Source organism: Myxine glutinosa, chromosome 3, assembly GCF_964187855.1.
Source record: "Myxine glutinosa chromosome 3, kmMyxGlut1.1, whole genome shotgun sequence".
NCBI classification, from domain to species: Eukaryota; Metazoa; Chordata; class Myxini; order Myxiniformes; family Myxinidae; genus Myxine; species Myxine glutinosa.
The window spans coordinates 75,025,136-75,052,727 of record NC_136263.1 but is presented as its reverse complement, the minus strand read 5'-3'; the positions used below and the strand labels follow the sequence as shown (position 1 = coordinate 75,052,727).

At 45.1% G+C, this 27,592-nt stretch overlaps 1 long non-coding RNA gene across 1 annotated transcript; it reads right to left on the bottom strand.

Annotated features, from left to right (window-relative positions):
• Nucleotides 1-2,354: 2,354 nt before the first annotated feature.
• On the bottom strand, nucleotides 2,355-27,592 carry LOC137424233 (uncharacterized). Its single transcript, XR_013622730.1, has 3 exons — nucleotides 27,549-27,592; nucleotides 27,231-27,279; nucleotides 2,355-2,402 (listed from the first exon to the last, which is right to left on the bottom strand). It is a non-coding gene; the product is annotated as an uncharacterized LOC137424233 (long non-coding RNA).

Here is a 27,592-nt window from a genome sequence, read left to right as displayed (position 1 = left end):
TCAAAGAGCGAGAGTTGAACCAGGAGGGGATTACTGGAGGAACTTGTGTAGTGAAGGAGCAGGAGACAATCAGTCTCTTCCAAGACACTCTGTCTTTTGACATGCCGTGTAAATGAGATGAGCCACCCCATCTGCCATGTGAGGAACCGGCAATGTGTTTCAGCCTCATCACGTGATATGATTATTTTATGAGATCTTCCTATTTAACAGAAACCAAATCAGTTTTTGATGCTGCCATCTCTCCACCTGCAGTGCATTCAGAAAGTATTCAGACCCCATCACTTTTTTCACATTTTGTTATGTTGCAGCCTTATGTTGAAATCGTTTAAATTCATTTTTTCCCTCATCAATCGACACTCAATACCCCATAATGACAACAAGAAAACAGGATTTTAGAAAGTTTTGCAAATTTATGAAAAAGAAAAAAAAAAGTAATATCACATTGACATAAGTATTCATACCCTTTGCGATGGCACTTGAAATCTAGCTCAGGTGCCTCCCATTGCTCTTGATCATCTTTGAGATGTTTCTACAGCTTGATTGGAGTCCACCTGTGGTAAATTCAATTGATTGGACATGATTTGGAAAGGCACACACCTGTCTGTATAAGGTCTCACAGCTGACAATGCGTATCAGAGCAAAAACCAAGCCATGAGGTCAATGGAACTGCCTGCAGAGCTCAGAGACAGGATTGTGTCGAGGCACAGATCTGTGGAAGCCTACAAAAAAATTCTGCTGCATTGAAGGTTCCCAAGAGCACAGTGGCCTCCATAATTCTTAAATGGAAGAAGTTTGGAACAACCAGGACTTTTCCTAAAGCTGGCCGCCCGGCCAAACTGAGAAATCGGGGGAGAAGGGCCTTGATAAGAGAGGTGACCAAGAACCCGATGGTCACTCTGGCTGAGCTCCAGAGATCCTGTGTGGAGATGGGAGAAACTTCCAGAAGGACAACCATCACTGCAACACTCCACCGATCTGGGCTATATGACAGAGTGGCAAGACGGAAGCCTCTCCTCAGTGAAAGACACCTGAAAGCCCGCTTGGAGTTTGCAAAAAAGCACCTAAAGGACTCTCAGACTGTGAGAAACAAGATTCTGTGGTCTGATTAAACCAAGATTAAACTGTTTGGCTTCCATCTGGCCACTCTGTCATAAAACCCAGATCGGTGGGGTGTTGCAGTGATGGTTGTCCTTCTGGAAGTTTCTCGCATCTCCACACAGGATCTCTGGAGCTCAGCCAGTGTGACCATCGGGTTCTTGGTCACCTCTCTTATCAAGGCCCTTCTCCCCCGATTGCTCAGTTTGGCCGGGCGGCCAGCTCTCGGAAGAGTCCTGTTTGTTCCAAACTTCTTCCATTTAATAATTATGGAGGCCACTGTGCTCTTGGGAAACTTCAATGCAGCAGAGATTTTTTGTCGGCTTCCCCAGATCTGTGCCTCGACACAATCCTGTCTCTGAGCTCTGCATGCAGTTCCTTCGACCTCATGGCTTGGTTTTTGCTCTGATATGAATTGTCAGCTGTGAGACCTTGTATAGACAGGTGTGTGCCTTTCAAAATCATGTCCAATCAATTGAATTTACCACAGGTGCACTCCAATCAAGGTGTAGAAACATCTCAAAGATAATCAAGAGAAATGGGAGGCACCTGAGCTAAATTTCAAGTGTCATAGCAAAGGGTATGAATACTTATGTCAATGTGATATTTCAGTTTTTTCTTTTTAATAAATTTGCAAAACTTCATAAAATCCTGTTTTCTCTTTGTCATTATGGGGTATTGAGTGTCGATCGATGAGGGAAAAAAATGAATTTAAACGATTTCAGCATAAGGCTGCAACATAACAAAATGTGAAAAAAGTGAAGGGGTCTGAATACTTTTTGAATGCACTGTATGTGAGAAGAAGCAAAATCACAAACGGATCTACTGGATCCTGTGGAATATAAAGCTCTCAAGAGGTCTCCATTGTCCAACACAGACACCGTGTAGACGATGAGTTTAAGGAATTATTTGGAGTGATGGAATCTGCAGCTCAGTTTGGAAGACCGCTTTGATATGTGATCCACATCATGACTGATGGTGAAGCCGATAGTCAAAAAACTGAACCACTTCCTGTGTCTGACCAGGAAAAGAGATCAGTTGGTTGTTTTTGACAATCGTCACAGAGTGACAGGATGAAACTGATTGTGAGAACTGAAAGACATGGTCCAATCAGGACATCATAATTCATGTTTACTCATTAGTCATTACTAACTTATTCAGCTACTCAAGGAAAAGTGGACTTGATAGACACAGACAGTGGATTTTCAGCAAAATGATACCAGGAACCTCACCTGCTTCCACATACTCCAAAACGAGAACCACTCGGTGCCTGTATGGATTTTCTGTTGCGATGTCGATCAACTTCACTAAAGGCAAACAATGTAGTTTAGCATAAGTTATGATGGCAAAATAAACTCATCCAAAGTCAAGCACCTTTAAACAACATGATAAACATGCACATTTTGTGTGATGACAAGTTGTGAACAGGTGACACTCAACATCATCCTTTCACCATCACCATTCATGATCTTGTCCATAAACATTTGGGCAGAACTGCACCACTAATTTCTTCGATTAAATAAGCATGGGTGAGTGTGGGAATAATTTATACCAGAATAGAAATGGTCCAAACGAGGCTGGAACGGCAGGGGGTTATCAGGGTAGTGTGTGTACGAATCGCAATTCATAGAGTAAACTTAAGTTTCAGCAAACAACTGATGAGAATTCTTCCAATAACATGACATTTGGCGAACACACAACTCAGACGCGGTTTGCTGAGAACATGTGACTTAGTGTGTTGGAGTCTCATTGTTGATTATACAAAAACAAATGACACTGAAACGCAAAGAGTTGATGAGAGGATTCGGTTTACAGCAGCAGATTCTCTTCTCATCACCTGCTGACCACTTTGATCAAAAGTGGTCATTACCACACATTTTGCATGCCTTTTTTGTTACTTTTGTATCTTGCACTTAGCATTTAGTTGTTCTTTACACACATGATCAATCACCATCACTAGACCCCGTGAAGCCTGGTGTTGGCTTAACCGTTAAGGTGGTTGGCTGAAGATCTTCTTGTGTTGAATTTGAGCCCATATCGTGCCACTGAAATGCCACCAGATGGGTGGACTCAGCCTGTTATCGTTCGGAATATGAATGAAAAATACAAAACTGGGTTATCTTGGTAGAATAAGTGTTTCTGCCCCTCCCCCTACCCCCCACCCCAGTAACTCTCTACCCACCCTATAAATATCCACGCACATATACAAACACACATACACAGATATATTATGCACAATTGCACATGTAAGTACTTGTTAAATCTATGATATTTGAAATTATAACCTTAACTTAAAAGCAATTGACTGATTTTCCAACTGCACAAATTTTCCAACTTTCCAAACTTCCAACTGCCGAGGTGGCGACTTATCTTATTTCGCCAGAAGATACGGCAGATTTTCCGAAGGCATCCATTGTGGAAAGATTCCACCTTGCCCATATCTGACTTTATTACCTGCCAGCACTCAGAGCTATAAAGAACAGACTTGGCACAGACTTGGTTGTAAAGTCTTATCTTCGTCTTCAGGCTGCACTGCTACGACTTCCAGATAGAATGGAGTTGAGGGAATGCATTACAAGCTTTGCGGAGTCTTGCCTTGATGTCTTTCTTGGCTCCGTTGTCTTTGCTGATTAGACTGCTAAGGTATGTAAACTCATCTGCAGTCTTTGCCGAGATATGTAAACTCATCCACAGTGTCTTGGGCTTCTCCATTTACAGTAATGGATGCTCGAGGTACCGTGTTGATGTTCATCACCTTGGTCTTGGTGGTATTAATATTGAGACCTGTCCTTCTGGCAAAGCTAGCTAGCCTGTCAGATTTTCCTTGCAAGCGCATGTTCCTTGATGACAAAACAGCTAAATCGTCAGCAAAGCCCAGATCTTCAAGTTGGGTGGAAAGGGTTCAATGGATGCCTCCAGGTCTATCTGATGTGGTGTTCCTCATGAATCAGTCGACAGTAATCAGAAAGAGGATAAGTGATATAATACAACATTGGTGAACTCCAGACTATACCGGGAACCACTCTGATAAGGAGGTGTTCATGACAACAATACATTCAAAGTGTTCATAGAATTTGCTTGTTAGAGTGATCATCTTCTGTGGAATTCCATAAGATCTCAGTATCTTTGACAGGCTTGCTCAAGCAACACGATCAAATTCCTTCTTGAAGTCAACGAAGTTTATATAAAGGTGTATTTCATTCTGGTCATTGATATTATTATTGAATTATTATATTCTATTATAGGTCGTTGTATTATATAGTTATATATTATAATTATATATTATGTATTATATATTGTTACGGTTTTCACGCGACCCTCCTGCCCAAATCCAAGGGGAGGTTAAGCCCTTTGTTCTCCTTGGGTCGTCGCAACCGCGAGACTTGAATCGCCACTCCCGGGCAGACGCGAGACAGGGTTTCGGGACGATGTTCGCGTGTACCTACGTACTCACGCCGCCGCGGAAGCGGGGCTCAAGTCTCGCACGAACCACGCGTAATTTGAGTGCACCCGAGCGGATGGCGCACCACGTGGTCCGTGCAGATACCTTATTATTGGTACCCGATTCGAGCGGTTTTATTCGTATCACGCTTAGTCAATGATGGAAAACACAAAAGCTGTAGAATCAAAGGAAGAACACAGGTTTAATAATTATTATGTACAAGGATCGGTAGAAAGCAGAGACACAGGGCAGAACTTAAACAGTCTTAGCTTATTCCTCAGACACGGGCCCGTTCACACTCACAGGGAAAATGAAGGAAGGATGGTGTTCATGTGCTGAACGCGGCGGCTCCGTCGTCCAGGAACAGCTCGCCCGGCACGGTCCTCCGCGATCACAGCACGTCCCCCGACGAAGGCAGGCAGGCAGGCGGGAGGGATCCTCGCAGCGCATATCTCGTACAAAGGCAGGTTGGCGAATATGTGCGTCTCTCGCCCAGCTCGGCGGTTCCTCACAGCGCGATTAATCAACGGCGCGCTTTCACCCTCGCAACTCAATAGAGGTTCTGCCTCAAGCTCAACCAAGCGTTTATCTTGTAACCCAATTCAACACGCGCACTCTCAGAGCTGTTCGACTTCTTTCAGCGCACCTCTCCTCAGAGCTTGTATGCCTCCGTTCCCATAACTTAGGACTTGTTCAAGCGCCTCTCCCCTCAAAAACTGAGGTGGGGGGCTTCGCGCAATGGGTTATATCGCCACGCCTTCAGCCCGCTCGAATGTTCCAAAACCACGCCTTCTGACGCAGCGGTAAGCCACTCCCTTGAGCCCTGATTGGCGGCTCATGCTTACCGTCACTCCCACTGTCCCGTCCCGTCTTCCTTCGGCCTGCCCCGACTTGTTAGGCCGGCCTCGTGGTAGTTTGCGCTGTTAAGGATTCGTCATTTCCGTTGTTGTGGTTCTCATCCACTGTAAACATTTTTGGTTCCATGTACTATTATTGTTATCGTTTAAGTGAAGTAGAGATTACTGTTTTCAGAAAGTAAAAAAAATTAATGTTTTAAGAGAAACCGAAAACCGGATCGGGAACAGGACGAGGAAGACGAAGAAGAGGAAGAGGAGGCGGAGAAAGTGAGTTCGACAGGAAAGCCGAGCTGCTTTGAGGTCTGGAGGAGATGCTGGCGAACGGGGTCACGGGTGAACTTTGGGTTTCCCGGGAAAGGGATTCCTGCGACAGAGTTGTTATCGCTGTGACAGATAAGCCTGCGTGTCAGGTTTTGCGGTCGATTCCGAAGAGAATCGTTGTTTGAGGGCAGTTACGCCTCGAGAACGGGTCTGTTGGCAGTCTTGCCTCGCGCCTGATTTCGCATCGTTCTGGGCTCTTCGCCTCGCTTCGACCATTTCACTGCATCCAGACGTTAACCTGGTTTGCATGTGTAACGTGGATTTTGAGTGGGAATTTGCGGTTCGCCGATTGGGAGCCATTAAACGTCCATACCCGAAGGTGTGATTATTTCCCAGTCGCCTCTTGAGGGTACCCTTTGCCCATCTTTGGCAGTGTGACTGTCAACCAAACGGAATTCTGGTCTCGATACGACATCGTTCTGACGATCATCGGAGCGTGGATCAACTTTGGCTTGAAGCCGGGAAAGAGACATTGGGGATGTTCTTTTCGCTCACTTGGAGCACAGTGAGTTATATTGTACGAAACTGATGGTACAATCATAGGAATGATATATTTGTTGTACAATTGATTACTATTGTTTTTGTGCTGTTATTCTTGTGTGACCTTAATACAATACTTGTTTGTTGGAAACAATTGGTGTGGTTTCACCATTGATCTTTGACACACAGAATAACACATCTTTCTGCCGTGACACCTCTCGGGGCTCGGAGGTACACCGTGACCGGGGTTTGGGGAGGAGCACGTAACAGAAATTGGGGGCTCGTCTGGGATAGAATTCCCTAACATTCCCAAAATTCCCAAATTTGGAATTTTTCTAACATTCCCAAATTTTTCAAAAAATTTGAATTTTTTTGTGTGAAGGTTAACAGGTGCTAACTGATAGTCACCGTGGTGTTTGATGCAGAAAAGTTTGCGGCGTCCCCTAATGAGGCACAGTTCCAGGCGTTAAAAAGATCGGAACTCATGATATTGGCCAAATATTTTAACTTGGAGGTCCGAGTTAATATGAAGAAAGCAGAGATGCAGACATTGGTGGTAGAATCTCTGGTGGGACAAGGAACATGGAAAGAGGTAGCCTTGGATTGGTTACCCGAGGAAAAAGGAAATGTGGAGCTCCGGAAAATGGAGATGCAACTGCAGAGCCAGGAAAGGTTAAAAGAGTTGGAATGGAAAGCGGAAAAGGAAAGAGCAGAACGAGAACGAGAACTCGAGGAGAGAAGAGCAGAGGAAAGAGCAGAGGAAAGAGCAGAGGAAAGGAGAGCTGAAAAGGAACTTGAAGAGAGAAGAGCAGAGGAAAGGAGAGCTGAAGAAGAAAGAAGAGCAGAGGAAAGAGCAGAGGAAAGGAGAGCCGAAAGGGACTTAAAGGAACGGGACATGCAGTATCAGCAGGAACTTAAACTCAAGGAGCTGGAATTACTGGCGGAACGGAGAGAAGTAGTATCCATGCCGGCTAGTTCGACAACTAGTCAGAACACTTGGGATGTTGGTAGGCATGTGAGGCTGGTTCCACCCTTCAATGAAAAGGAGGTAGCCAAGTTTTTTTTTACATTTTGAGAAGGTGGCTGAAATGTTAAAATGGCCTGTGGGGTCCTGGACTATGTTAGTGCAAAGTGTTCTGGTGGGTAAAGCTCGACATATTTTCGGCTTTACTGATTGACCAATGTGCAGATTATGAGATAGTGAAGAAAGCCATTCTCAAAGCCTATGAATTGGTCCCTGAAGCTTACCGACAAAAATTCAGGAATGCCAGGAAGAGGGAGAGTGAGACCCATGTGGAGTTTGCCAGAATGAGGGAAACCATGTTTGATAGGTGGTGTGACTCGAAGGAGATTGGGAAAGACTTCAACCTGTTACGACAATTGATCTTGGTGGAGGAATTCAAACAGTGTGTCCACGTGGACATTAAAGTACATCTGGATGAAAAAAAAGTACAGGAGTTGTATGAGGCAGCAACAGTGGCAGATGACTATGCCTTGACACAGGATGGCGTTCCACAAACCTAACTTCCCGCCTAGAGTTAACCAGGGGAGTTACGGAAAAATGTGGTTCGGAGAACAAATTTTCATGGACGCGGCCGAGGGAGGACTATGGGGACAAATCTGATACCGTGACTTTTAGGGATCAGAAGACTGCAATTCCAAGACATCCTTATCTTCCGGGGGGGCCCGAAGCAGACCACGAGTTTTTCCTCCGGGCCTACTTGTGCTTTTTGCAAGAAACCTGGGCATTTGATGCTTAAATGTTACGCCCTGAAAAGGAAAAATCAGGAGCGGAGTCAAACTAGTGCAACTCCGAATGCATTGGCCAATGCAAGAAATTGTCCTTGGAGGACAGGGCCTTGTGAAGGTTCCCATGCCAAAGTAACGGCATCACAGAACGACTTTGTTCAAGAGGGTTACAAACCTTTTATTTCAGAGGGGTACGTGTCACTAGATGGGGACTTGACTAACCAGAGACCTGTTCGGGTATTGAGGGACACAGGAGCACATCATTCTTTGATGCTTGAAGGCATTTTGCCATTGTCAGAGAAGACGGCAACTGGTGTTAGTGTTCTTTTACAGGGGGTTGGTGGCTATGTTAAAGCTCCTCTTCATGTCATCCATTTAAAGTCTGATTTGGTGTCAGGACCGGTCACTGTAGGTTTACAAGCCACTCTTCCTGAAGAGGGAATCTCTTATTATCGGGAATCATTTGGCCGGTGGTCGAGTTTCTGGTAATCCAATGTTGGTTGAAAAGCCCAGTATGGAAAATAACATCGCACAGTTAGAGCAGGAGATTCCAGGTATCTTTCCATCCTGTGCAGTGACTCGTGCTATGGGTAGGAAGCGCTCTGAAGAGAAGGAGAAGGAAGGCGATGTGGATTTGGGTTCCTTAGAGGTATTGGAGAAAAATTCTGAAAGAGGTAATAGGAAAGGGAGTGACATCAAGGAACTTAAGGAAAAGGTGGCATCTGGAACAAAAGAAGAAATGGAGTGTCCGTCGGAGACATCTGGGAACGCGGTTGAACAAACGGTGCTGGTCCGAAAGAGACTTGTTGAAGAACAACACGGAGATTCGGAGCTCCGGAGTTTGATTGATAAAGCCGTTACAGAGGAAGAGGCTATGAAGATACCTTCATGAAAGGGGAAATACTCATGAGAAAATGGAGACCACCGGAGGTGCCAGCAAATGATGAGTGGAAAGTTCATTACCAAATTGTGGTGCCACTGCCGTACCGGAAGGAGATATTGAGTTTGGCACATGAGACACCTTTGGCCGGGCACCTTGGAGTGAACAAGACATGTGACAGAATATTGGTACATTTTTTCTGGCCAGGATTGCGACGTGATGTGGTGGAGTTCTGTAAATCTTGCCATTCTTGCCAGCTGGTGGGAAAACCTAATCAGAAAGTCCCATCCGCACCTTTAAAACCAATTCCAGCTTTTGAAGAGCCATTCAGCCGTGTTTTTATTGACTGTGTAGGCCCTTTACCTAAAACTAAGGCTGGACATCAGTATTTGCTGACCATCATGTGCGCTCCCACAAGGTTCCCAGAGGCAGTGCCTCTACGAATAATTACGGCGGCAGTTATTGCGAAGGCCTTCATTAAATTTTTCACTTTGGTTGGTCGACCTAAGGTCACCCAGTCTGATCAGGGTTCCAATTTCATGTCAACGCTTTTTCAGCAAGTGGTACACCTATTGGGAGTGGAGCAAGTAAGATCAAGTACTTACCATCCCGAGAGCCAAGGGGCCTTGGAAAGGTTTTACCAGACATTGAAGAATATGATCAGAACGTATTGCTTTGAATGTGACAAGGATTGGGATGAGGGAATACCCTTATTGCTGTTTGCTATGAGGGAATCTGTTCAGGAGTCATTGGGATTCAGTCCTTTTGAACTTGTGTTTGGACATGCAGTGCGAGGACCATTGAAATTGGTGAAAGAGCAGTGGCTACAGGAGGAGTCACAGTCAACAGTGGTGGAGTATGTGTCAACGGTTAGGCACAGATTGGTAAAGGCTTGTGAAGTTGCGAGAAGAAACTTGAAAGTGACACAGGATAAAATGAAAGTGAGACATGACAAGAAATCTCAGATAAGAAATTTCAGTCCTGAGGGCCGGGCGTTAGTGTTGCTTCCTGTTCCAGGTCAGCCACTACAGGCTAGATATTTTGGTCCCTATGCAATCGAAAGGAGGGTTAATGAAACAGATTACGTGGTGACAACTCCCGACCGAAGGAAAAAGCGGCAGCTGTGCCATGTCAACCGACTGAAGAAATATTATGAGAGGAAGCCTGTGGAAAAAATGGTTCCTGTCTCACCTGTCGTCGGGGTGCAAGAGAATCCAGAGGTTGAGGCCGGTGTGAAGTTTGATAACTTTGATGACCAGGCTTGTCCCAGATTGACGAACACGGAAGTGTTGAGTCATTTAGATGAGAAATTAGGTCATTTGACGAGGGAACAACAAGGACAACTGTCCAGCCTAATTTTTGAGTTTGCACATTTGTTCACAGATGTACCTGGTCGTAATGACCTGGTATATCATGATATTGAGGTGGGGGAAGCCACTCCTGTGAAACAACACCCCCATCGGATGAACCCTGTGAAGATGGAGTATCTTCGGAAGGCGGTTCAGTATATGTTGGAGAATGACATCATTGAACCAAGCAGCAGTGAATGGAGTACTTACCAAGTACTTACCTTGGTAAGTGTGTTGGTTCCATGTGTGTTGTGTGTTGGTTCCATGTGTGTTGGTTCCAAAACCCGATGGCGGTTTTCGCTGTTGTACGGATTTAAAACGGGTTAATGCAGTGACCAAGACCGACTCATATCCCATCCCGAGGATTGATGACTGTATTGATAGAATAGGCCCAGCTAAATTTGTAACTAAATTTGACTTGCTGAAAGGGTATTGGCAGATTCCTCTTACTGATAGAGCCAAGGAAATCTCGGCTTTAGTCACACCAAGTGGGTTGTACCAGTACAAGGTTCTTCCCTTTGGATTGAAAAACGGGCCTGCTACATTTCAACGGCTGATTAATAAGCTTATTGCAGACCTTGAGGGGGTGGAGGCTTATCTGGATGATGTCATCATCCACACTATGACCATGGAAGATCATATTAAACAAATTCATGCATTTTTCAAGAAACTGACTGAGGCAGGGTTGACCATCAACTTTTCTAAGAGTGAGTTTGTAAAAGCACAGGTGGTGTTCCGAGGCCATGTAGTAGGTCAGGGTCAGGTGCAACTGGTGACAGCCAAGATAGAAGCCATTGATCGCTTCCAAGTTCCAAAAGGGAAGAAGAAGCTTATGAGATTATTGGGTATGGCTGGTTGGTACCGGCAGTTCTGCAGGAATTTTTCTGATGTGGTAGCCCCTTTAAAGAATTTGCTGAGGAAAGAGACCAAGTTTATTTGGGATGACAAATGTCAAGCTGCCTTTGCCCACGTCAAAGCGATATTAATGAGCTCTCCTGTCCTAGCAACCCCAGATTTTCAAGAACCATTCAAGTTTACCATTGATGCAAGTGATGTGGGGGCTGGGGCAGTTCTATTACAGGAAGATGAGGATGGAGTGGATCACCCGGTGTGCTACTATTCGAAAAAGTTTAACAAACATCAGGAAAATTATGCCACCATGGAAAAAGAGACCCTTGCTCTCCTGCTAGCACTTCAGCATTATGAGGTGTATCTGGGAACTACTACATTTCCTGTAAAAGTCTTCACTGATCATAACTCCTTAACCTTCATTCAAAAAATGAAAAATAAAAATCAGAGGTTGATGAGATGGAGTTTGGCTTTGCAGGAGTTCAACTTGGAAATTGAGCATGTAAAGGGCAGGGACAATGTCGTTGCTGATGCTTTATCCAGAGTGAATTAACTTTGGAAATTCCTGTAGGTTGTTTGGAAGTTTTGTTGCTTTATTTTGGGGAATATTAATTGTTGTTGCTCACGTGAATTGATCATTTGGGTGTGAGTTTTACTTTTGTTTGTTAAAAGGGTTTTTGCATGAAAAGAAAGTTTTCACTATGTTCAAACTTTCTTTCTTGAGGGTAGGAAGTGTTACGGATTCGTCACTTCCGTTGTTGTGGTTCTCATCCACTGTAAACATTTTTGGTTCCATGTACTATTATATTGTTATCGTTTAAGTGAAGTAGAGATTACTGTTTTCAGAAGGTAAAAAAAATTAATGTTTTAAAAGAAACCGAAAACCGGATCGGGAACCGGACAAGGAAGACGAAGAAGAGGAAGAGGAGGCAGAGCAAGTGAGTTCAACAAGAAAGCCGAGCTGCTTTGAGGTCTGGAGGAGACGCTGGCGAACGGGGGTCACGAGTGAACTTTGGGTTTCCCGGGAAAGGGATTCCTGTGACAGAGTTGTTATTGCTGTGACAGATAAACCTGCGTGTCAGGTTTTGCGGTCGACTCCGAAGAGAATCGTTGTTTGAGGGCAGTTACGCCTCAAGAACGGGTCCGTTGGCCGTCTTGCCTCGCGCCCGATTTCACATCATTCTGGGCTCTTCGCCTCGCTTCGACCACTTCACTGCATCCAGACGTTAACCTGGTTTGCATGTGTAACGTGGATTTTGAGTGGGAATTTGTGGTTCGCCGATTGGGAGCCGTTAAACGTCCATCCCCGAAGGTGTGATTATTTCCCAGTCGCCTCTTGAGGGTACCCTTTGCCCATCTTTGGCAGTGTGACTGTCAACTGAAAGGGATTCTGGTCTCGATATGATATCGTTCTGACGATCGGAGCGTGGATCGACTTTGGCTTGAAGCCGGGAAAGAGACATTGGGGATGTTCTTTTCGCTCACTTGGAGCACAGGGAGTTATATTGTACGAAACTGATGGTACCATCATCGGAATGATATATTTGTTGTGCAATAATTGATTACTATTGTTTTTGTGCTGTTATTCTTGTGTGACCTTAATACAACACTTGTTTGTTGGTAACAATTGGTGTGGTTTCACCATTGATCTTTGACACACAGAATAACACATCTTTCTGCCGTGACTCCTCTCGGGGCTCGGAGGTACACCGTGACTGGGGTTTGGGTAGGAGCACGTAACAGCGCCAAAACCCAAAGCATCAAGGCGGCATAAAGCATTGGCAGGACCTAACTCTCATTATTCTACTCAATGCAAAACCAACACAGGACTACGCTGACATTTACTAAGAAATAACTAAGCTTTAAATGAGGCTACATGTTGTAGTGTGACTAACTATGGGGGAACAATCAACCTTTTATTGCACAACCACAAAACCGCAACAATATTATATATTATTATTGTATATTATATTATATATATTATAGGTCGTCGTATTATACGTCGTCTCATATGTTGTGTGCAAGAGATGAGATGGAAGAGAAGTGGTGTGAGAATGGTGAAGGGTAGGCAGGGACAGAAATACAAGTTTGTGTGGCAAGGGTGCCCGGAGGGCATGAATGGTGTTGGTGTCCTGTTTTCTGAGGAGTTTGGAGACAGTGTGGTGAGTGTGACTAGAGTGAGTGATAGGTTGATGATGGTGAAAATGATGATTGGAAAGCTCTTGGTGAACGTCATCTCGGGATATGCTCCGCAGGTTGGTTGGAGCGATGAAGAGAAGTGCAAGTTCTGGTGTGCGATAGAGAAGCTGATGGAAAACGTGAAAGATGAGGAAGTTGTCATAGGAGGAGACCGAAATGGACATTTGGGAAGGAGTATGGACGGTTTTGAGGGAGTTCTTGGCGGTTACGGATATGGTGTGAGAAATGGAGAAGGTGAAAGGATTTTGGAGTTTGCTGATGGAGCTGATTTGTTGATTTGTAATACTCAGTTCCAGAAAGAGGATTATAAGCTTGTTACATACACATCAGGTGGGTCGATGACAACCGTCGACTTCCTGATGGTGCGCATGTGAGATAGGGGGCACCTCCGGGACACAAAGGTGATCCCGGGGGAGGAGGCTGTTTCACAGCACCACTTGGTTGTCTGCGACATAAGGGTGAAAGGTGCGAGGAGAGCTCAGCGGGTGAAGTACCAACTGAGATTGAAGGTGTGGAGGTTGGAAGAGGTGACCGTAAGGGAGGCATTAAAAGAGAGGCTGAGTAGGGTAGAGGATGATGTGGTTGAGCTGGAAAGTGGTTGGATGTCAATGAAAGATAGTCTGTTGGGAGCCATTGGTGAGGTATGTGGATGGACAAAAGGACCACCGAGGCACTCGGAAACATGGCGGTGGGATGATGAAGTTGAAAAGAGGATTGTCGAGAAGAGGAAGAAGTTCAAGGCGTGGAAGAAGGCGAAGGGTACGGCAGCAGAAAAAGCAGAGCATGAAAGTTATAAGGCAGCCAAGAAGGCTGCAAAGAAAGAGGCAGCAAAGGCGCAGGAGGCATGTCGGAAAATCTTCGGAGAACGCTTGGATTTGGAAGAGGGTCATAGAGCGGTATTCAGGATTGCAAAGCAGATAGTGAAAGAGAGGTGTGATGTGATGGGGGAGAGTTGCTTGAAGGATGAAGTGGGACAAATCGTTGCGGACCCAGATGGAATTAAAGGAAGAATGAATGAATGAATGATCGTTTTAAGGCCATTTTCCTCGCTAGAGCGGGGGATAGCCTTGCGGGCCCCATGACAATCATGGTTCCCTGTTTTGAAGCAATGTTTTTATGGCCGGATGGCCTTCCTGGCGCCAACCCTTAGTCGCCTCTTACGATGCGCAGGGATACGGTGTACCTATTCTAAATCGGGGCACACACCGGGAGATGGAATTAAAGGAAGATGGAAAAGATGTATGGAAATGCTGTTGAATACAGATAATGAATGGGATGGCAACTTAGAGAGTCACCCAGTTTTAGGACCGGCAGAGAAGATAACTGAGAAGGAAGTTGAGGAAGCGATAAAAGCAATGAAGAGTAGAAAAGCGGGAGGGCCGACGGGAGATGTGAGAGATATGTTGAAGGCAGCAGGAAGTTGGGGTGTGAAGAGAATGACAGAGATCTGTAATCTGGTGGGGAAAGAAGGCTGCATTCCAGTGGATTGGCAACCGAGTACCCTCGTCCCTCTATACAAGGGGAAAGGTGACCCTCTGGAGTGTGGCTCGTACCGAGCGATAACGTTATTGGAGCATGGAATGAAGGTATTGGAAAGGGTGTTGGAGAGGAGGATAAGGAAGAAGGTGAAGATCGACAAAATGCAGTTTGGATTTATGCCAGGAAGAGGAATGACATACGCGCTCTTTATTGTGAGGCAGTTGCAGGAGAAGTACATACCAGACATTGAAGAATATGATCAGAACGTATTGCTTTGAATGTGACAAGGATTGGGATGAGGGAATACCCTTATTGCTGTTTGCTATGAGGGAATCTGTTCAGGAGTCATTGGGATTCAGTCCTTTTGAACTTGTGTTTGGACATGCAGTGCGAGGACCATTGAAATTGGTGAAAGAGCAGTGGCTACAGGAGGAGTCACAGTCAACAGTGGTGGAGTATGTGTCAACGGTTAGGCACAGATTGGTAAAGGCTTGTGAAGTTGCGAGAAGAAACTTGAAAGTGACACAGGATAAAATGAAAGTGAGACATGACAAGAAATCTCAGATAAGAAATTTCAGTCCTGAGGGCCGGGCGTTAGTGTTGTTTCCTGTTCCAGGTCAGCCACTACAGGCTAGATATTTTGGTCCCTATGCAATCGAAAGGAGGGTTAATGAAACAGATTACGTGGTGACAACTCCCGACCGAAGGAAAAAGCGGCAGCTGTGCCATGTCAACCGACTGAAGAAATATTATGAGAGGAAGCCTGTGGAAAAAATGGTTCCTGTCTCACCTGTCGTCGGGGTGCAAGAGAATCCAGAGGTTGAGGCCGGTGTGAAGTTTGATAACTTTGATGACCAGGCTTGTCCCAGATTGACGAACACGGAAGTGTTGAGTCATTTAGATGAGAAATTAGGTCATTTGACGAGGGAACAACAAGGACAACTGTCCAGCCTAATTTTTGAGTTTGCACATTTGTTCACAGATGTACCTGGTCGTAATGACCTGGTATATCATGATATTGAGGTGGGGGAAGCCACTCCTGTGAAACAACACCCCCATCAGATGAACCCTGTGAAGATGGAGTATCTTCGGAAGGCGGTTCAGTATATGTTGGAGAATGACATCATTGAACCAAGCAGCAGTGAATGGAGTACTTACCAAGTACTTACCTTGGTAAGTGTGTTGGTTCCATGTGTGTTGTGTGTTGGTTCCATGTGTGTTGGTTCCAAAACCCGATGGCGGTTTTCGCTGTTGTACGGATTTAAAACGGGTTAATGCAGTGACCAAGACCGACTCATATCCCATCCCGAGGATTGATGACTGTATTGATAGAATAGGCCCAGCTAAATTTGTAACTAAATTTGACTTGCTGAAAGGGTATTGGCAGATTCCTCTTACTGATAGAGCCAAGGAAATCTCGGCTTTAGTCACACCAAGTGGGTTGTACCAGTACAAGGTTCTTCCCTTTGGATTGAAAAACGGGCCTGCTACATTTCAACGGCTGATTAATAAGCTTATTGCAGACCTTGAGGGGGTGGAGGCTTATCTGGATGATGTCATCATCCACACTATGACCATGGAAGATCATATTAAACAAATTCATGCATTTTTCAAGAAACTGACTGAGGCAGGGTTGACCATCAACTTTTCTAAGAGTGAGTTTGTAAAAGCACAGGTGGTGTTCCGAGGCCATGTAGTAGGTCAGGGTCAGGTGCAACTGGTGACAGCCAAGATAGAAGCCATTGATCGCTTCCAAGTTCCAAAAGGGAAGAAGAAGCTTATGAGATTATTGGGTATGGCTGGTTGGTACCGGCAGTTCTGCAGGAATTTTTCTGATGTGGTAGCCCCTTTAAAGAATTTGCTGAGGAAAGAGACCAAGTTTATTTGGGATGACAAATGTCAAGCTGCCTTTGCCCACGTCAAAGCGATATTAATGAGCTCTCCTGTCCTAGCAACCCCAGATTTTCAAGAACCATTCAAGTTTACCATTGATGCAAGTGATGTGGGGGCTGGGGCAGTTCTATTACAGGAAGATGAGGATGGAGTGGATCACCCGGTGTGCTACTATTCGAAAAAGTTTAACAAACATCAGGAAAATTATGCCACCATGGAAAAAGAGACCCTTGCTCTCCTGCTAGCACTTCAGCATTATGAGGTGTATCTGGGAACTACTACATTTCCTGTAAAAGTCTTCACTGATCATAACTCCTTAACCTTCATTCAAAAAATGAAAAATAAAAATCAGAGGTTGATGAGATGGAGTTTGGCTTTGCAGGAGTTCAACTTGGAAATTGAGCATGTAAAGGGCAGGGACAATGTCGTTGCTGATGCTTTATCCAGAGTGAATTAACTTTGGAAATTCCTGTAGGTTGTTTGGAAGTTTTGTTGCTTTATTTTGGGGAATATTAATTGTTGTTGCTCACGTGAATTGATCATTTGGGTGTGAGTTTTACTTTTGTTTGTTAAAAGGGTTTTTGCATGAAAAGAAAGTTTTCACTATGTTCAAACTTTCTTTCTTGAGGGTAGGAAGTGTTACGGATTCGTCACTTCCGTTGTTGTGGTTCTCATCCACTGTAAACATTTTTGGTTCCATGTACTATTATATTGTTATCGTTTAAGTGAAGTAGAGATTACTGTTTTCAGAAGGTAAAAAAAATTAATGTTTTAAAAGAAACCGAAAACCGGATCGGGAACCGGACAAGGAAGACGAAGAAGAGGAAGAGGAGGCAGAGCAAGTGAGTTCAACAAGAAAGCCGAGCTGCTTTGAGGTCTGGAGGAGACGCTGGCGAACGGGGGTCACGAGTGAACTTTGGGTTTCCCGGGAAAGGGATTCCTGTGACAGAGTTGTTATTGCTGTGACAGATAAACCTGCGTGTCAGGTTTTGCGGTCGACTCCAAAGAGAATCGTTGTTTGAGGGCAGTTACGCCTCAAGAACGGGTCCGTTGGCCGTCTTGCCTCGCGCCCGATTTCACATCATTCTGGGCTCTTCGCCTCGCTTCGACCACTTCACTGCATCCAGACGTTAACCTGGTTTGCATGTGTAACGTGGATTTTGAGTGGGAATTTGTGGTTCGCCGATTGGGAGCCGTTAAACGTCCATCCCCGAAGGTGTGATTATTTCCCAGTCGCCTCTTGAGGGTACCCTTTGCCCATCTTTGGCAGTGTGACTGTCAACTGAAAGGGATTCTGGTCTCGATATGATATCGTTCTGACGATCGGAGCGTGGATCGACTTTGGCTTGAAGCCGGGAAAGAGACATTGGGGATGTTCTTTTCGCTCACTTGGAGCACAGGGAGTTATATTGTACGAAACTGATGGTACCATCATCGGAATGATATATTTGTTGTGCAATAATTGATTACTATTGTTTTTGTGCTGTTATTCTTGTGTGACCTTAATACAACACTTGTTTGTTGGTAACAATTGGTGTGGTTTCACCATTGATCTTTGACACACAGAATAACACATCTTTCTGCCGTGACTCCTCTCGGGGCTCGGAGGTACACCGTGACTGGGGTTTGGGTAGGAGCACGTAACAGCGCCAAAACCCAAAGCATCAAGGCGGCATAAAGCATTGGCAGGACCTAACTCTCATTATTCTACTCAATGCAAAACCAACACAGGACTACGCTGACATTTACTAAGAAATAACTAAGCTTTAAATGAGGCTACATGTTGTAGTGTGACTAACTATGGGGGAACAATCAACCTTTTATTGCACAACCACAAAACCGCAACAATATTATATATTATTATTGTATATTATATTATATATATTATAGGTCGTCGTATTATACGTCGTCTCATATGTTGTGTGCAAGAGATGAGATGGAAGAGAAGTGGTGTGAGAATGGTGAAGGGTAGGCAGGGACAGAAATACAAGTTTGTGTGGCAAGGGTGCCCGGAGGGCATGAATGGTGTTGGTGTCCTGTTTTCTGAGGAGTTTGGAGACAGTGTGGTGAGTGTGACTAGAGTGAGTGATAGGTTGATGATGGTGAAAATGATGATTGGAAAGCTCTTGGTGAACGTCATCTCGGGATATGCTCCGCAGGTTGGTTGGAGCGATGAAGAGAAGTGCAAGTTCTGGTGTGCGATAGAGAAGCTGATGGAAAACGTGAAAGATGAGGAAGTTGTCATAGGAGGAGACCGAAATGGACATTTGGGAAGGAGTATGGACGGTTTTGAGGGAGTTCTTGGCGGTTACGGATATGGTGTGAGAAATGGAGAAGGTGAAAGGATTTTGGAGTTTGCTGATGGAGCTGATTTGTTGATTTGTAATACTCAGTTCCAGAAAGAGGATTATAAGCTTGTTACATACACATCAGGTGGGTCGATGACAACCGTCGACTTCCTGATGGTGCGCATGTGAGATAGGGGGCACCTCCGGGACACAAAGGTGATCCCGGGGGAGGAGGCTGTTTCACAGCACCACTTGGTTGTCTGCGACATAAGGGTGAAAGGTGCGAGGAGAGCTCAGCGGGTGAAGTACCAACTGAGATTGAAGGTGTGGAGGTTGAAAGAGGTGACCGTAAGGGAGGCATTAAAAGAGAGGCTGAGTAGGGTAGAGGATGATGTGGTTGAGCTGGAAAGTGGTTGGATGTCAATGAAAGATAGTCTGTTGGGAGCCATTGGTGAGGTATGTGGATGGACAAAAGGACCACCGAGGCACTCGGAAACATGGCGGTGGGATGATGAAGTTGAAAAGAGGATTGTCGAGAAGAGGAAGAAGTTCAAGGCGTGGAAGAAGGCGAAGGGTACGGCAGCAGAAAAAGCAGAGCATGAAAGTTATAAGGCAGCCAAGAAGGCTGCAAAGAAAGAGGCAGCAAAGGCGCAGGAGGCATGTCGGAAAATCTTCGGAGAACGCTTGGATTTGGAAGAGGGTCATAGAGCGGTATTCAGGATTGCAAAGCAGATAGTGAAAGAGAGGTGTGATGTGATGGGGGAGAGTTGCTTGAAGGATGAAGTGGGACAAATCGTTGCGGACCCAGATGGAATTAAAGGAAGAATGAATGAATGAATGATCGTTTTAAGGCCATTTTCCTCGCTAGAGCGGGGGATAGCCTTGCGGGCCCCATGACAATCATGGTTCCCTGTTTTGAAGCAATGTTTTTATGGCCGGATGGCCTTCCTGGCGCCAACCCTTAGTCGCCTCTTACGATGCGCAGGGATACGGTGTACCTATTCTAAATCGGGGCACACACCGGGAGATGGAATTAAAGGAAGATGGAAAAGATGTATGGAAATGCTGTTGAATACAGATAATGAATGGGATGGCAACTTAGAGAGTCACCCAGTTTTAGGACCGGCAGAGAAGATAACTGAGAAGGAAGTTGAGGAAGCGATAAAAGCAATGAAGAGTAGAAAAGCGGGAGGGCCGACGGGAGATGTGAGAGATATGTTGAAGGCAGCAGGAAGTTGGGGTGTGAAGAGAATGACAGAGATCTGTAATCTGGTGGGGAAAGAAGGCTGCATTCCAGTGGATTGGCAACCGAGTACCCTCGTCCCTCTATACAAGGGGAAAGGTGACCCTCTGGAGTGTGGCTCGTACCGAGCGATAACGTTATTGGAGCATGGAATGAAGGTATTGGAAAGGGTGTTGGAGAGGAGGATAAGGAAGAAGGTGAAGATCGACAAAATGCAGTTTGGATTTATGCCAGGAAGAGGAATGACATACGCGCTCTTTATTGTGAGGCAGTTGCAGGAGAAGTACATACCAGACATTGAAGAATATGATCAGAACGTATTGCTTTGAATGTGACAAGGATTGGGATGAGGGAATACCCTTATTGCTGTTTGCTATGAGGGAATCTGTTCAGGAGTCATTGGGATTCAGTCCTTTTGAACTTGTGTTTGGACATGCAGTGCGAGGACCATTGAAATTGGTGAAAGAGCAGTGGCTACAGGAGGAGTCACAGTCAACAGTGGTGGAGTATGTGTCAACGGTTAGGCACAGATTGGTAAAGGCTTGTGAAGTTGCGAGAAGAAACTTGAAAGTGACACAGGATAAAATGAAAGTGAGACATGACAAGAAATCTCAGATAAGAAATTTCAGTCCTGAGGGCCGGGCGTTAGTGTTGCTTCCTGTTCCAGGTCAGCCACTACAGGCTAGATATTTTGGTCCCTATGCAATCGAAAGGAGGGTTAATGAAACAGATTACGTGGTGACAACTCCCGACCGAAGGAAAAAGCGGCAGCTGTGCCATGTCAACCGACTGAAGAAATATTATGAGAGGAAGCCTGTGGAAAAAATGGTTCCTGTCTCACCTGTCGTCGGGGTGCAAGAGAATCCAGAGGTTGAGGCCGGTGTGAAGTTTGATAACTTTGATGACCAGGCTTGTCCCAGATTGACGAACACGGAAGTGTTGAGTCATTTAGATGAGAAATTAGGTCATTTTACGAGGGAACAACAAGGACAACTGTCCAGCCTAATTTTTGAGTTTGCACATTTGTTCACAGATGTACCTGGTCGTAATGACCTGGTATATCATGATATTGAGGTGGGGGAAGCCACTCCTGTGAAACAACACCCCCATCGGATGAACCCTGTGAAGATGGAGTATCTTCGGAAGGCGGTTCAGTATATGTTGGAGAATGATATCATTGAACCAAGCAGCAGTGAATGGAGTACTTACCAAGTACTTACCTTGGTAAGTGTGTTGGTTCCATGTGTGTTGTGTGTTGGTTCCATGTGTGTTGGTTCCAAAACCCGATGGCGGTTTTCGCTGTTGTACGGATTTAAAACGGGTTAATGCAGTGACCAAGACCGACTCATATCCCATCCCGAGGATTGATGACTGTATTGATAGAATAGGCCCAGCTAAATTTGTAACTAAATTTGACTTGCTGAAAGGGTATTGGCAGATTCCTCTTACTGATAGAGCCAAGGAAATCTCGGCTTTAGTCACACCAAGTGGGTTGTACCAGTACAAGGTTCTTCCCTTTGGATTGAAAAACGGGCCTGCTACATTTCAACGGCTGATTAATAAGCTTATTGCAGACCTTGAGGGGGTGGAGGCTTATCTGGATGATGTCATCATCCACACTATGACCATGGAAGATCATATTAAACAAATTCATGCATTTTTCAAGAAACTGACTGAGGCAGGGTTGACCATCAACTTTTCTAAGAGTGAGTTTGTAAAAGCACAGGTGGTGTTCCGAGGCCATGTAGTAGGTCAGGGTCAGGTGCAACTGGTGACAGCCAAGATAGAAGCCATTGATCGCTTCCAAGTTCCAAAAGGGAAGAAGAAGCTTATGAGATTATTGGGTATGGCTGGTTGGTACCGGCAGTTCTGCAGGAATTTTTCTGATGTGGTAGCCCCTTTAAAGAATTTGCTGAGGAAAGAGACCAAGTTTATTTGGGATGACAAATGTCAAGCTGCCTTTGCCCACGTCAAAGCGATATTAATGAGCTCTCCTGTCCTAGCAACCCCAGATTTTCAAGAACCATTCAAGTTTACCATTGATGCAAGTGATGTGGGGGCTGGGGCAGTTCTATTACAGGAAGATGAGGATGGAGTGGATCACCCGGTGTGCTACTATTCGAAAAAGTTTAACAAACATCAGGAAAATTATGCCACCATGGAAAAAGAGACCCTTGCTCTCCTGCTAGCACTTCAGCATTATGAGGTGTATCTGGGAACTACTACATTTCCTGTAAAAGTCTTCACTGATCATAACTCCTTAACCTTCATTCAAAAAATGAAAAATAAAAATCAGAGGTTGATGAGATGGAGTTTGGCTTTGCAGGAGTTCAACTTGGAAATTGAGCATGTAAAGGGCAGGGACAATGTCGTTGCTGATGCTTTATCCAGAGTGAATTAACTTTGGAAATTCCTGTAGGTTGTTTGGAAGTTTTGTTGCTTTATTTTGGGGAATATTAATTGTTGTTGCTCACGTGAATTGATCATTTGGGTGTGAGTTTTACTTTTGTTTGTTAAAAGGGTTTTTGCATGAAAAGAAAGTTTTCACTATGTTCAAACTTTCTTTCTTGAGGGTAGGAAGTGTTACGGATTCGTCACTTCCGTTGTTGTGGTTCTCATCCACTGTAAACATTTTTGGTTCCATGTACTATTATATTGTTATCGTTTAAGTGAAGTAGAGATTACTGTTTTCAGAAGGTAAAAAAAATTAATGTTTTAAAAGAAACCGAAAACCGGATCGGGAACCGGACAAGGAAGACGAAGAAGAGGAAGAGGAGGCAGAGCAAGTGAGTTCAACAAGAAAGCCGAGCTGCTTTGAGGTCTGGAGGAGACGCTGGCGAACGGGGGTCACGAGTGAACTTTGGGTTTCCCGGGAAAGGGATTCCTGTGACAGAGTTGTTATTGCTGTGACAGATAAACCTGCGTGTCAGGTTTTGCGGTCGACTCCAAAGAGAATCGTTGTTTGAGGGCAGTTACGCCTCAAGAACGGGTCCGTTGGCCGTCTTGCCTCGCGCCCGATTTCACATCATTCTGGGCTCTTCGCCTCGCTTCGACCACTTCACTGCATCCAGACGTTAACCTGGTTTGCATGTGTAACGTGGATTTTGAGTGGGAATTTGTGGTTCGCCGATTGGGAGCCGTTAAACGTCCATCCCCGAAGGTGTGATTATTTCCCAGTCGCCTCTTGAGGGTACCCTTTGCCCATCTTTGGCAGTGTGACTGTCAACTGAAAGGGATTCTGGTCTCGATATGATATCGTTCTGACGATCGGAGCGTGGATCGACTTTGGCTTGAAGCCGGGAAAGAGACATTGGGGATGTTCTTTTCGCTCACTTGGAGCACAGGGAGTTATATTGTACGAAACTGATGGTACCATCATCGGAATGATATATTTGTTGTGCAATAATTGATTACTATTGTTTTTGTGCTGTTATTCTTGTGTGACCTTAATACAACACTTGTTTGTTGGTAACAATTGGTGTGGTTTCACCATTGATCTTTGACACACAGAATAACACATCTTTCTGCCGTGACTCCTCTCGGGGCTCGGAGGTACACCGTGACTGGGGTTTGGGTAGGAGCACGTAACAGCGCCAAAACCCAAAGCATCAAGGCGGCATAAAGCATTGGCAGGACCTAACTCTCATTATTCTACTCAATGCAAAACCAACACAGGACTACGCTGACATTTACTAAGAAATAACTAAGCTTTAAATGAGGCTACATGTTGTAGTGTGACTAACTATGGGGGAACAATCAACCTTTTATTGCACAACCACAAAACCGCAACAATATTATATATTATTATTGTATATTATATTATATATATTATAGGTCGTCGTATTATACGTCGTCTCATATGTTGTGTGCAAGAGATGAGATGGAAGAGAAGTGGTGTGAGAATGGTGAAGGGTAGGCAGGGACAGAAATACAAGTTTGTGTGGCAAGGGTGCCCGGAGGGCATGAATGGTGTTGGTGTCCTGTTTTCTGAGGAGTTTGGAGACAGTGTGGTGAGTGTGACTAGAGTGAGTGATAGGTTGATGATGGTGAAAATGATGATTGGAAAGCTCTTGGTGAACGTCATCTCGGGATATGCTCCGCAGGTTGGTTGGAGCGATGAAGAGAAGTGCAAGTTCTGGTGTGCGATAGAGAAGCTGATGGAAAACGTGAAAGATGAGGAAGTTGTCATAGGAGGAGACCGAAATGGACATTTGGGAAGGAGTATGGACGGTTTTGAGGGAGTTCTTGGCGGTTACGGATATGGTGTGAGAAATGGAGAAGGTGAAAGGATTTTGGAGTTTGCTGATGGAGCTGATTTGTTGATTTGTAATACTCAGTTCCAGAAAGAGGATTATAAGCTTGTTACATACACATCAGGTGGGTCGATGACAACCGTCGACTTCCTGATGGTGCGCATGTGAGATAGGGGGCACCTCCGGGACACAAAGGTGATCCCGGGGGAGGAGGCTGTTTCACAGCACCACTTGGTTGTCTGCGACATAAGGGTGAAAGGTGCGAGGAGAGCTCAGCGGGTGAAGTACCAACTGAGATTGAAGGTGTGGAGGTTGAAAGAGGTGACCGTAAGGGAGGCATTAAAAGAGAGGCTGAGTAGGGTAGAGGATGATGTGGTTGAGCTGGAAAGTGGTTGGATGTCAATGAAAGATAGTCTGTTGGGAGCCATTGGTGAGGTATGTGGATGGACAAAAGGACCACCGAGGCACTCGGAAACATGGCGGTGGGATGATGAAGTTGAAAAGAGGATTGTCGAGAAGAGGAAGAAGTTCAAGGCGTGGAAGAAGGCGAAGGGTACGGCAGCAGAAAAAGCAGAGCATGAAAGTTATAAGGCAGCCAAGAAGGCTGCAAAGAAAGAGGCAGCAAAGGCGCAGGAGGCATGTCGGAAAATCTTCGGAGAACGCTTGGATTTGGAAGAGGGTCATAGAGCGGTATTCAGGATTGCAAAGCAGATAGTGAAAGAGAGGTGTGATGTGATGGGGGAGAGTTGCTTGAAGGATGAAGTGGGACAAATCGTTGCGGACCCAGATGGAATTAAAGGAAGAATGAATGAATGAATGATCGTTTTAAGGCCATTTTCCTCGCTAGAGCGGGGGATAGCCTTGCGGGCCCCATGACAATCATGGTTCCCTGTTTTGAAGCAATGTTTTTATGGCCGGATGGCCTTCCTGGCGCCAACCCTTAGTCGCCTCTTACGATGCGCAGGGATACGGTGTACCTATTCTAAATCGGGGCACACACCGGGAGATGGAATTAAAGGAAGATGGAAAAGATGTATGGAAATGCTGTTGAATACAGATAATGAATGGGATGGCAACTTAGAGAGTCACCCAGTTTTAGGACCGGCAGAGAAGATAACTGAGAAGGAAGTTGAGGAAGCGATAAAAGCAATGAAGAGTAGAAAAGCGGGAGGGCCGACGGGAGATGTGAGAGATATGTTGAAGGCAGCAGGAAGTTGGGGTGTGAAGAGAATGACAGAGATCTGTAATCTGGTGGGGAAAGAAGGCTGCATTCCAGTGGATTGGCAACCGAGTACCCTCGTCCCTCTATACAAGGGGAAAGGTGACCCTCTGGAGTGTGGCTCGTACCGAGCGATAACGTTATTGGAGCATGGAATGAAGGTATTGGAAAGGGTGTTGGAGAGGAGGATAAGGAAGAAGGTGAAGATCGACAAAATGCAGTTTGGATTTATGCCAGGAAGAGGAATGACATACGCGCTCTTTATTGTGAGGCAGTTGCAGGAGAAGTACATGGAGAAGAGGAAGAAGTTGTTTCTTGGGTTTGTTGATCTGGAGAAAGCATTCGATAGGGTTCCACGTGAAGTATTGACATGGGCATTGAGGAAGTTAGGAGTGGAGCAATGGTTGATCAGAGTAGTGATGGCAATGTACAAAAAAGCGCGCACAACTGTAACGACGAAGGACGGGAACAGTGGTGAGTTTGAGGTGAATGTGGGAGTGCATCAGGGGTCGGTACTAAGTCCACTACTATTTGTAGCTGTGATGGAGGTGCTGGCTCAGAACGTACAGGAGGGTTTACCATGGGAGTTGTTGTTTGCAGATGATCTGGTGTTGATTGCGGAAAGTATGGATGAACTGAAGGAAAAGATGAACAAGTGGAAGGAATGTATGGAGACAAAAGGTCTGAAGGTGAATATCGGAAAGACGAAAGTGATGGCAAGTGGTAAAGCATGTGCTAAGGTGGAAAGAACTGGGAAGTGGCCATGTGCTGTGTGCAGGAAGGGTGTCGGAGTGAACTCCATTAAATGTACAATGTGCGCTGAGTGGGTTCATCAAAAATGCAGTGGTCTGAGAGGGTCATTAACCAGTGTATTAGCTACATTCCAATGTAAGGTGTGCACAGAGGGAGCTGCAGATGGAGGAAATGTTGAGTTGGATCTTGGAGACGGCGTGAAGCTGGAAGGTGTGAAAACATTTTGCTACCTCGGAGACATGCTGAATGGAGAAGGTGGATCAGACTCGGCAACGTTTGCTGGAGTGAGATGCATGGCAGAAGTTTCGGGAACTGAGTGCTGATGAGGAGGGGATTATCGTTGAAGCTGAAGGGAAAGGTGTATGCTGCATGTGTGAGAAGCGTTATGACTTATGGGGGCGAGCCATGGGTAATGAACATAGAGCAGCAACGAAGGCTGGAAAGGGTGGAAATGCGAATGGTTCGGTGGATGTGTGGAGTATCGTTGAGAGAGAGGAAGACAAATGATGAATTGCGAAAGATGATGGAAATAGAGCCTGTGATGGATGCTGTGAAGAGAAACAGGTTAAGATGGTTTGGTCATGTGTTGAGGAAGCATGAAAGTGGCTGGTTGAGAAGAGTGATGGAAATGAATGTAGAAGGAAGTAGAGGATGGGGAAGACCGAGAGACACTTGGCTAAAGATGGTGGAAGAAGAAATGCGGGCAAGGGGGTTAACAAGGAGAGATGCAGAAAATAGGCAAAAATGGAGAAGATTGTCATGGGGACTGCAAGGCTAACCGCCGCTCTAGCAGGGAAAATGGCCTTAAAATGCATGTTGTGTTGTGTTGTATATTCTATTGCAATCAAACTTCATTAAGTTCGAGTGAAATCCAAACTTACAAATGTTTGGGTGATTCAGCGCCTTCATTATCGAAGCTTCACGCCAAACCTGCAGAAAAAAAAAAATTAAAAAGAAAGAAGGAGAAAAGAGATGGAGAAAATTATACAAATTGCTTCTACAACCTGGATTAAGGTTAAGTCACCCCATCACAATAACCACAAGATTGTAACTCACACACAGAGACGCACAGCCTCAGGAGCCAAGAGACAACAATGTATCACAGATAAAGGTTCGACCAGGAGAGTTCAGGGGTAAGTTAAACTGTGTTGCTAGTTCTGCAGTTAAAAATCACTATCTCCATACAAACACAAACTTACATATATTGAATAGTCCAAAGATCTTGCCATCCTCAAAGCAACCT